Raw genomic sequence first — 7,303 nt, forward strand, 5'->3', positions numbered from 1 at the left:
TTCACTTCACTCTACTATTAATTGGCACTGAAGCCATCACACCTAGAAAGAAATTCATTTCTTCAGGCTAATTCTTCTGACATTATTAGTAATTTCACAAACTCTGTGTGAAACATCACCACCTCCAGAAACAGGTGTGTACACTGATTGACCTCAGTGGGGGTATTTTTATCATTTTAAAGCAAGGAGAGATCATTTATATACTTCTGCATCGTGATTTAATGAATGTCCTATTGAATGGATGTCCTGAGAGTTCAAGATGATTCAAATATGGCTTGGGTATTAAACAAATGTCCAATAAGAAAGATTTTTGTGGCCGTGGAAAGAATTATTGGCACTGTCATAAGTATTGGCAATTTACTATCGGAGTGATCGGAGAGAACAAACACTTTGTGCTGAAGTGAGTAGCAGAAAGAAAGCCAGTGCTGAAAATCAAAGAGGAGTACCATGGAAAGAAAGCAAAGCCAAAAAAGCAATAAACAAAAAGGAAAATAAAATGCAGCTATAATCAACACTTTTCGTTGTAATGAGACAAGCACTAGCTATTAAAGTGTTATTGAAAATTGAACCCCACAGCTCCACAAGACCTAGCGTGCTACACCTTTTTCTTTTTCTTGATCTTGATATGGAAATCACCCCTGGAATGTTGTCCAGTCACACCCAAGTCCTCTGACTCAATTTCCATAACCCCCTTGCAATGGACTAGGAGATTGAGAGGAAATCACTCAATGGCTGTACGTTCGAGTGTTTCCTGCTCCCATTGATGAATCTCCTGCTTCCATTGATAAATCTTCTACCTTCAATGAAAAATCACCTATCTCCATTGACATGTTTCCTGCTTTCAATGATAAAATCAAGAATATATCTACATGGGACCTGGCACCTATGCTTCAGGATGGTTTCTGCCATTGAAATAAATATTACTCACATATACCTATTGTGTACACTTGAGACCTCTTCACACAGGCTTAATTGTGGCTGTGTCAATTGGCTTTTTCCACTTTTACCACAGAGTTCACAGGCTCCAATCACATACATTAAAAATACTTCCAGGGTGGCTCCTTGGCAAAAATTGGGGGGGGGGGGAGACCCTTGCAATGCCGAACAACTACGAGTTTTGTGCTATCAAGAAATTACTCCTTAGCCATTTTTGTCCATTCCCTTTTGGTCCACTTTATTTTGTAAAATTAGAACTTTTCCACCAGAAGAAGACTTATTAAGGTCAAAACCAGTCATGAAAGTTCTCTACAAGGAAGAGGAAGCTCTTCATAAGGAAGCATAGAAGAAAATCTCCTTTTGCAAGAAAGAAAAAGACACTATTACTTTAAAGAGGAAATTTGTTTAAAGAAACTTGTTGAAAACTCCCTTCTAATAGCAATTAGTATTGTGATTATAACAAACATATGTTTCATGGTATATTACTGCTTACTGCATCTTTTATAAGTGGTGGGAACAAGTATGTTTGTGCTCACTTTACTTTGTAATACTGGATTATTGTTTTGCTGATTCTAAGGAATCCATTTTCTTTATATATAACGCCAAACAATTGCCGGAAGCACATGACAAGAGGCTCTCTGTCTTTCCATAAGTAAAGGTGGGATTTGCTGGCTGAAACAGGCTTCCCCCATGTGATCAGGTAGGAGGGAAGCTGGGATGATGTGGGGCATGGGGCACCAAGTCTCCACGCTCCCTGGGCAGGCACCGCCAACATCACCGCAATCCGTGGAGATACTGACCAATTCCAGCGGTGTGTGTGAAGATGTCCCTATTTCAATTTATTGTGTTCACCAGCTAAACCATTAATCCCATCATGGACACTAAATGCATGTTGCCACCTTTCTCGGGCACCTCTCCCAGAGATGGACCATTACACAGACTGACACTTCAAATCAATGAATGACAATTTACTGAATTTCCTGCCACTGCCAGGAACCAATCAACGAAGTCATTCCATGGAGTTCTCAGTCAAATGGAGCATGGCTCCTAGCTGGACAGTTTTTCAGCCAATCAGGAGCTGGCATGTGTTTTCTAAATAGCTGTCAAAGTAAAATACTTTGTATTCTCCATTGTGTTATGTCAGTACTTTGGAGTGCTTCCTTTGTTGTCATCCTTTTTGGCCAGGAAGAATAAAAACCTCTGTGTTTGCCTTCTAACACATCCATGTCCTGATTTGGGCTTCTGGAATAGCCGGGCGCACCAGACTTCCAAACCTGCAATTTTGAGGTTGCTGAAATCACATAACAAAAGAACTTTGAAAACTATTATTTCCTTCTGACATTGGGACCAAACTATAGAGGAATACTTACTAGGATGACTGATACCTTTTTGGAGAGTAATGGCAGACAAAAAGTATGAGCTGGATTAGGAGAATATACTGGGGATTAATAAAAACAAAAACAAAAGCTGTCATGGTATTTGATCTGCAGATGAAAAATACTTGTAGGTTTCCCCCAAATCTGAAGGCCAAACAGCAACTTCAGAGGTGGGGGTATTTATATTGGAAAAAGAAAGTGAGGAAAGAATCTAATGTTTCCCCTCCTGGTACTTAAGACTCCTTGTGACTGCCATTAAGTTTTTTTTAAAAAAGCAAAAAGCTACTAACACTGCTTATACAATTCCTACAGAATATGGAGCTGCATTTTCAGTGGAACACTGGAGGAAGTGGAAGGAAAATCAAAGTGTTTTCTGACAATGTAAGCGCTAGCTCACATTTAAAATCTCAAAACAAGGATCTGTCTTTTGCTTTTGTTCTGACCATAAATACAGTACGATCATAAGTAACCCCATGTTCTGAACATATTATATCTAGAATATTTAGGATTGTGGCCTTAATTAAAATTCTAATTTACACACTCATTTATTGAGTTGTATTCTCTAGAGCTGTATTCTCTATGCTGCTGAAAATGCTTGTATTCCAATCAATAGTGGGAAGCTTTTTCAGCACAGTTGAGAAGCACTGTCACTGAATGTTTGGAGAGGGTATAGGAAAAGAGCAAGATGAATAAAGACAAAGGGAAATGTAGAAGATAAATATGAAAAATTCATCTACCAGGGCTGGCCCCAAGACATTATATTTAGCAGATTAGTAAATGAAATCTTACCACCAAGTCCAAGTTGCAACATACTACATTATTTTGGTATGATGCAAATTATTTTGATATGATATAACAGCTAAATTTCTTTGGTGCATGAGGTAGAAAGACCCACAAACACTTTTCAACTCTTATTGGTAAAAATATAACATGGCAAATTAAATAATTCATAATCTACTGCCCTTTCATCATACTCCAAATTTGTATCTCAAAATAACCATCTCATTCTGTCTGACAGTGAGGTTGATTCTGCCACTATCTTAAAGAGCATTTTCTGGCTTGAAATAAAATTAACTTAAAATTAACATTTTAAGAAGACTATATATATATTGTTTCCCTTTATATGCATATCCATTTGAGACCTCAAATTCTTTTTTAGAACATATCAACACAGAGGTCAGGCTTGGCTACTAATAGTGCAAGCTGACTCTATAAAAAGAACTGTAAATTGTTACTGCTGTCTGCCTCCGCATGCCTGCATCTTATCAGAAGAAGGTATGGTTCCCTCTATCTCTCCTTCCTGTGTCTCCACATTCTTCTATACTACTATCTCTTGTTCAGGCAACATGAAGCATATGGCTTACAAGGAAATGTTTTGGCCTCTTCGGGCAGTAACTATAAGAATCCAATATGTTTGGCCAGAACTGGCAAGCTGGAATATACCCCAGGAGCTTATTTCTGAGGAAGAGAAACCACCTGCTTGCTTTTATTTAGAAATAAAAACATATAATATGACCAAACAGAAAATTTGAACAACAGGACTACCTGAGACCTATGCTATCTGGAGAATGATCCATCCCCCCCCCCCCCCCGAACAAGTATAATTCTTAACTCTGTGTGTGTGTGTGAGTGTGTGCTTTTTTATTTATTTTACTACTGTACAGACTTAAGACCTCATCAGATTAGCAGAGGAAAAGAGGGGGAAAGCAGAGTGGACTGTCCTCTTTTGTTCCCTACTGTTTTCCCTGTCTTCTGGGATGGCCTGCCAATCCACATTATTTCTCATTCTTTCCCCTTCCTTTCCCTGCTTCCTCTTTGTTCCTCAATGAGGAGTCGGATAACACCAGATTCCTCCAATGCCACTCTAGGTTCCGTTTCTCCATGATGCCGAAACAGAGCCCCACAGAGTACAGCCAGAAGTAGGCCTGCATCATGTTATGGGATCCATGGCACTCCATTCCAGCAACATGGAGAAACGGGGAGAAGATGCAGAGAAAACTGCATTCAATAAGGTCCCTACATATAGGAACCAGGGAGAATGGATATTGCAATGAAGTGTGGACACTCCACATATGTTCCCTTTCTGGCTTGGGTTTATAGGACTGCCTACCAAAATATCCCTCTCCATTAGGAAACACTATGTTGCCTACATAGAACTTGAATTTCCACCACAAAACTAAATATAGTCTCATTTGGGATTAGCAAGGAAGTGATACCAGCACTAGAGAGAACCTTATAAAATGACATACATACACACACCTTAGGCAGACTGTCACTTTTAGGAACCCAATGACTGGCAAAACTATATTGAAATGCATCATTTCCTGGTCTTGCAATCTTATTTGTGTGATTGAAAGTGCGTATACACAAGCAACACAACCACATGCTTTAAGAAACCTAAGTCTGCCTTATGATCTGCAAATGTCTGGGAATGGCAATGGTGAAGCACACAGCAAGGTAATGGTCCAGCCTGGCTGGAGCAGTATTTGCCTGGCTGAATTGTCTGGAATGTCCCATTTTCCCCATTAACACATGTGTCTATATGGCTGCATTTCTGCTTCAGACTGCCCCCAAATTAAGTGGTCTGTGTAGATGAAGCTTTAGAGCAGTAGTTCTCAACCTTTGGGTCCCCAGATGTTTTGGCCTACAACTCCTAGAAATCTCAACCAGTTTACCAGCTGTTAGGATTTCTGGAAGTTGAAGGCCAAAACATCTGAGGACTCACAGTTTGAGAACTACTGCCTTAAAGAATAATATAGTGTTCTAAATTGCTTGGTAGAAGTTGTGGATGACTAATGTTGTATATGACTACAGCAGCAAGAATAATCTATGCTCAAGGATTAAAACACCCCAATAAAATAAGACTGGCTTACAAAGATGTGTGAACTAGTGGAAATGGACAGTCATGAATTTGATTAAGGAAAAAATCTCTAATCAATTTTAAGAAAGACTGGGGCCTACTTATTATTACATTTCTTCAGCAAAGTTGGGGACAAACCTCCATTATTATTATTATTATTATTATTATTATTATTATTATTATTATTTAACTAGAAGGGGGCCATCTTATAGGGAAATGATGTATTAATGTTTTGTCCCCATTTAATGGGTGTGGAAAATAAAACCATCAGGCAGAAAATGTAAAGGCCATAGACTAAGTAATATAGATTTGTGTGTTGTCAGTGTTTAGTGGTGGGCGTTCTAATGAACGTACTATCAGCACAGATATCTATATATAGTACAAAAAAGTTGTTTACTGATTGAAATAGTTATAATATCTAACCACCAGTTTAATGTATCTCAGGCTACAACAACCCGAGGACCATTGTCGTATATTCTTGACATCTTCAAATACATTGTTTATTTTTGGCATCTTCAAGAACATCACAAGTAACTTTCACATAAATATTGACCTTTTGAACTCAAGTTACAATCAAGAAGAAAACGACATAGTTTTGTCTGGACTAGAAACTTCCCACAGGAGGGAGAATTCACAACAACTTTATATACTCAGTCCTTTACTTTGTTAACTACTATTAATTGTTAATACAGTAGAGTCTCACTTATCCAACACTCACTTATCCAACATTCTGGATTATCCAACGCATTTTTGGAGTCAATGTTTTCAATATATCATGATATTTTGGTGCTAAATTCATAAATACAGTAATTACTACATAGCATTACTGCATATTAAACTACTTTTTCTGCCTAATTTGTTGTCTAACATGATGTATTGGTGGTTAATTTGTAAAATCATAACCTAATTTGATGTTTAATAGGCTTTTCCTTAATGCCTCCTTATTATCCAACATATTTGCTTATCCAACATTCTGCCAGCCCGTTTACGTTGGATAAGTGAGACTCTACTGTATGTTATTTTGGTGGTTGAGCTACATTAAACCGGTGGTTAGATATTATAACCATTTCAATCAGTATTTACAAGAGTAAACAACTTTTGTTTTGTTCTAATGAATGTAGCAATAATATGTTTGATACATTAAGAAAATGATTCTTTACCGTTTTTGTATTTTGTCTTACGGTTTATACGTATTTTCACTTTTTTCGTCTGTTTGGTGTTACCTTTCCTGAATAAGAATTATCAATAACAAAACCTGCTACCTGGGAATCAGCTCAGTTTTATATCTGGCAACCAAAGGAGGAAGAGAGGGGGGTCAAAATTATCCTCATAAAGAAAGGATGGTGTAAAAGTGATCCATGAATCAAATCCAGCCTGTGAAGTTTGTCAGTCCAGCCTACTATGTTGATCACAATGAGTGTACCTCCTTTCTCATTTGATCCTTTGTTAAAAGATTTTGATCTTTTGTTGTTGTTATAGTATGCAGTCTGTGCTGTTTCTTTCTTCTCCAGCTGCTAGCTGACCTTACATTTATTCCAGGGCACATCTACTTCTTCAGTAGACTTCATCATTCTTAGGACAACTTGTTAGTTTCTAGAGACAGCAGCATCTTTGTAGTCTCCTAATCCTGCTAATATTTTTGCCCAGTCATGACCTTAATTCTGTCCCCAGACAATTACTAAGAACAAGGTTACCTGGAATAGTTGTCTTCTTTCTCAAACTCTTTCTTCTACTTCTACCACATAATATAGTCCAGATGATTCAAAAATAGTTTGAACTTCCTCCCCGGCTAGGTTTGTGGTGCTAGGTTATACTGCCTGAAAGAAATTTTATAACTGCCTCACAGTATATTTTTACCATTCTTTTCACTAGCCTCATCCAGAAACTTTGGTTCATACCTTCTGTAACTATGTGCCTCTCAATTTTGATCCCATTAGCCAGTACTTGTGGTCTCCAGGTCCTCTTCCAAACAACAGCTGGCTGATAAATCTCTCAGCCATTTCTCTCTAGACTTAAAGGTGAGATCAACTTTTTTTAACATAGTGAGGATTTTGTTGGTCTTCTTTTAGCAACCAAATAGTAATTGAAAATTGTTTTTTTTTGTCTCCCATGGGAATAGTGGTGATTTCTG

Source organism: Anolis carolinensis, chromosome 1 (assembly GCF_035594765.1).
Source record: "Anolis carolinensis isolate JA03-04 chromosome 1, rAnoCar3.1.pri, whole genome shotgun sequence".
Taxonomy (NCBI): Eukaryota; Metazoa; Chordata; class Lepidosauria; order Squamata; family Dactyloidae; genus Anolis; species Anolis carolinensis.